Source organism: Psammomys obesus, unplaced genomic scaffold (assembly GCF_907164565.1).
Source record: "Psammomys obesus unplaced genomic scaffold, mPsaObe1.curated_primary_1811, whole genome shotgun sequence".
Lineage (NCBI taxonomy): Eukaryota > Metazoa > Chordata > Mammalia > Rodentia > Muridae > Psammomys > Psammomys obesus.
Window position 1 is genome coordinate 8,928,390 of NW_026596152.1, and position 4,515 is coordinate 8,932,904.

At 49.1% G+C, this 4,515-nt stretch overlaps 1 pseudogene; it reads right to left on the reverse strand.

Moving 5' to 3' along the window:
- Positions 1-2,710: 2,710 nt before the first annotated feature.
- On the reverse strand, positions 2,711-4,115 carry LOC129666756 (uncharacterized; annotated as a pseudogene).
- Between the last annotated feature and the right edge of the window lie 400 nt (positions 4,116-4,515).

The following is a 4,515-nucleotide window of genomic DNA, read 5'->3' on the forward strand; positions in this document are numbered from 1 at the left end:
GTGGCAGGTGCTATTCCAAGGCATGGAAAGGCTACCTCCATTGTAGGAGAGATGTCAAGGTGTTGGTGAAGATTTCTCCATCCTGGGTTTCAGAGTACCTGGCCTGCCTCAGCCTGAGAGAGTAGCAAGGCAGTACAAGGTCCCCATCCCATTCCTATGACAACAGTCACCCCCTGACACCCAGAGAGCCAGAAACAGGAGAAGACCCTCCATGCGGCAGAGTCCCAGGAGAAAAACATAAAGCTGAGGTAGAACGGAATATACTGAACTCAGCTGCCATCAAGAGGCCAGTGCCACTAGGGGAATTTGAAGCCAGCAGGGCACTGAGGGTAAACAAAGTGACCGAACCTAAGCCCACATCAATCCAGAACTAGGCTGACTTCCACCTCTCGCTAGAGGACTGGCAGAAATGAAGGAATAAATAATTCTCCAGTCTTCTGTCCTGCTCACGTCTGACATGTAGTCAAAAATGGCACAAAGACTAAAGGAAAAGCCACAAGAGACATGAGTGATGCCAGGTGTTGGTGGCTCACGGCTTTAACCCCAGCACTCAGGAGGCCGAGGCAGGTGGATCTGAGTTCCAGGCCAGCCTGGTCTATAGAGCAAGTTCCAGGACAGAGCTGTACAGAGAAACTCTTCTTTTTAAAAAAAAATGAGAGAGAGAGAGAGATGGACAGAAGCAGTCTGGTGAAGAGCATTGCAAATAGGTGGAGATTGCAGCAGAGATGGAGGTGTTAGGAGGTCAGGAAGGAACGTTACAGGCAGCAGCTGTGGTGAGAGATGAAGTGTCTGCCACCCTGAAGAGGAGACCCAGCATGTGAAGAGACAGAGCAACAAAGACACCAGGGCCACAGAACCTGAAGAAAGAGGGTAGGTATGTAGGTAGGTAGACGGAGAGAGAGAGGTAGAGCAAGAGGTAGAGAGAGGTAGAGCGAGAGGTAGATGGATGGATGAATACATAGATACATACATAGAGATACTTACATAGATAGATGGATGGATGATAAACAGAGGACTCAATTTCACCCAAAGCAGGATAAATAAAACAAATTAACCAAAACAAGGTGCAAGACCTGGAGTCTCACTGCTCAGGAGTTCAGGATCACGCCCTTCCCAGGAACTCTCACAGACCACAACTCGATGTAAAAGCAAGAGGTTTTATTGCTATCGTGATAGGGTCACCCTTCCAAAGATAGGAGACGACCCCGAACATGCAAAGCACAGGGTTTTTATACCTGAAAATCAGATCACTTTTGCTCTATAGTTTACAGCTGGTTGTAGATAGTTTACAGCTGTTTGTTTCTCAGAACAGTTCACCCTGCCCTTCAAGAGCTCTCTGCACCTGGCTTCAATTCAAAGAATCACAATTGTTTCTCATTCCCAGGTGGTCCCTCAGTCCCCCCTTTTCTTTTTGCCTCAATTTTAACCCTAAAATTGTGGATCAACCTCAGGGAGAGGTTGATACTGTCTCTGGAGCATCAGGACCTAAACTGCATTTACACGTTCTTTTCAGATCGGTTTCTATCTTTGTGGGAAAAGCTTCCACCCATCCTTCTGACAGAGTTCACACTCCCAAGTCACTCTCTGTCAGGGCAGTGAGGTTTCCACTTATGCATCTGAGTTATTAATTTCTCAGCGTCTTTCTGTGGTAGAATGATCTTACCTTTGGAGTCAATCCATGCCCCCACATCAGTGTCAAATATCCCCTGTTTTTGCAGTATTAGCTTCAAGTCACTTTCTAAGTAGTTTAGTCGTTCTTCTCTGGGCAGCTCAGTAGTCAGTACCACTGGGACAGAGTTTCCCCTGGCAGCTGCTTTAACCTCCTGATTGGCCATGTTATTCCCCTTTGCTGCCCTGGAAGTTCCCTTCTCATGTCCTGGGCAATGAATAATGCTTACCTTGGCGGGCAGCAACAAGGCATTGAGCAAAGCCAGAATCTCAAGTCCTTTTGCCATCCCTGTTCCTCTGCTAGAACCTGCAAACAATCATGCTCTGGGGACTGGATTTCTGGATCCGGCAATAAGGTGGCAGGGTTTAGCCCTGTCGCCGGGGCAAAGGTGACTCTATAGTTATTCAAGAGCAAAGCTTGGTAATGTGTCATGCGGGCGTTCGTGAGCCAGTGATCAGGTGGCTGCCTTATGACACTCTCAAGGGCATGCGGAGCATAGATGGTGAGGTCCTGTCCCAGAGTCAGTTTGTCTGCATCTTTTACTAGTGCCGCCACTGCCTCTACTATTCGCAGGCAGGTTTAGCCATCCTGCCGCTACCGAATCAAGTTTTTCGGATAGATAGGCTACTGGTCTCTTCCAGGGTCCAATTTTCTGTGTTAGCACCCCTTTTGGCCATTCCCCGATTCTCAGTCACACAGAGATGGAAGGGTTTGGTCACATCAAGGAGCCCCAATGCTGGGGCCGACCTTAAGGCTTGTTATCAAATGCAGCTTGTTCATCCTTTCCCCAGATGAAAGAGTCGTTGCCCTTTGTAAGGGCATACAGAGGGGCTGCCATCTCGGCAAATCCCGGCATCGACATCCACCCCGCTGTACCTAAAAATTCCCTCAGTTGTTTAGTAGTCCGAGGAGGGGGAATATGAAATACAGTCTCTTTCCTAGCCTCCGATAGCCATCTCTTTCCCTCTCAATATATATCCCAGATAACTGACCCGTTTTCTGCGGAGCTGGGCCTTTTTTGTGGACGCTCTGTAGCCGAGCTCACCCAGCTCTTGCAATAGCCGGTGGCTTCATCCATGTAAGCTAGCCCGAGACCCCCGAGGCTGGGTCTTCCCATTCGAAAGCAAAAATGTCTTGGCTGGTATGGCTAAGTTGAAGGCAAAAGAATGTGTCCTTAAGGTCCAGGACTGTATACCAAACCCTGTCAGGGAACGCAACAGGTTATACGGGTTGGGCACTGTAGGATGTAAGTCCATGACCTGTTTAACGTCCCTCAAAGTCCTGTACAGGTCAGTAATCGTTGCTCCCAGGCTTCCGAACTGGCAGCAATGGAGTATTCCAGGCGGATTGGCACCTTCTGAGAACCCCAGGTCAAGGAGCCGCTGAATGTGAGGGCGGATCCCGTCATGGGCTTCCTTAGACATCGGATACTGCTGCACCGCGATCGGGGTAGCCTGAGGCTTCAGCTCTATCTGAACTGGGGGCTGTCTCTCTGCTTTTCCTAGGCCAGCCGTTTCAGCCCGTGCCCTGGGATGTCTCTCTAGCCACCAGTCAAGGTCTTTTTCCAGACTTACCACCTTTTCAAACAGGCGGTATTCATCTTCCAGTTGAATCGTCAGCACCTGAATGGAACCCCTTTATCGTCTGTCACCTGTGGGCCATCTGCTCTAAAATGATATGGGCCCATATCTTAGTTAGGATATCTTGCCCTAACAGCGGGTATGGGCATGTGGGGACAACTAAGAATGAGTGGGATACCCAGCCCACTCCAAGGTCCACTATTCTTCGGGTAGTCCATGAATATTGTTTACATCCAGTGGCTCCTTGGACCCACGATTTTTTCTCTTTTTTAGCTCCTAAGTCTTGTAACAGAACAGAATGCTGGGTGCCAGTGTCCACCAAGAAGTGGACCGGCTTTTTCTTCCTTTTGGACAATCCTTGATCCAGTGTCCTTTCTCCTTGCAATAGGCACACTGATCCTTAGACAGAGGGCCCCTCCAATTGCTAGGAACTCTCTCCCTATCCTTACGATTCTCCTGCACTACGGTGGCCAGGATCTTAGTCAACTTTCTGTCTTGCCTCTTATCCCTTTTTCTTTCTCTCACTTCTTGCTCTTTCTGCTTTCTTTCCTCTTTCTCTTCTTCCATCTCCCAGCTGTAGAAAACCTTTTCTGCTACCTGCACTAAATCCTTCAATGACTTGTCCTGTAAACCCTCTGTTTTCTGGAGTTTTCTACGAATATCTCTGGCTGACTAGTCTATAAAGGTTATAGTCACCATTGCCCTATGCTCATCTGAGGTAGGGTCATAGGGCATAAACCAGCAGTAAGCCTCCATCAGCCATTCAAGAACGGCTGTGGAGGATTCATCCGGCCCCTGAACCATCTCATCTCTCTTACCTTCGTCAAATTGGTGGGCTTTCGAGTGGCCCCATGGAGACCCGCCATTAGAGTCTGGCAGTAGACTTTCAGGTGCTCCCTACCTCCAGGTGTGTTGTAATCCCAGTTGGGGCAGGTGAGGGGAAAGCCATCATCAATCTCCTTAGGGAGGACGGAAGGCCTCCCGTCCGTTCCCAGCACATTCTTTCTCGCCTCAAGGAGAACCTGCCCCCGTTCCTTGGTAGTCAGGAGGGCCTGCAAGAGTTGCTGCAATCATCCCAAGTAGGCTGGTGTGAGAATAGGACAGATTCAAACAAATCAGTTAGAGCTTGGGGATTTTCAGAAAAGGGGGGTTATGGGCCTTCCACTTATTGATTTCCATCATCATCTGGCGGCACCCTGCTGCAGACCTGCTGGGGGATTAGTGAGGGGAAGGTCAAAAAGAAGTAACAGTCTGTCCCATAATGAA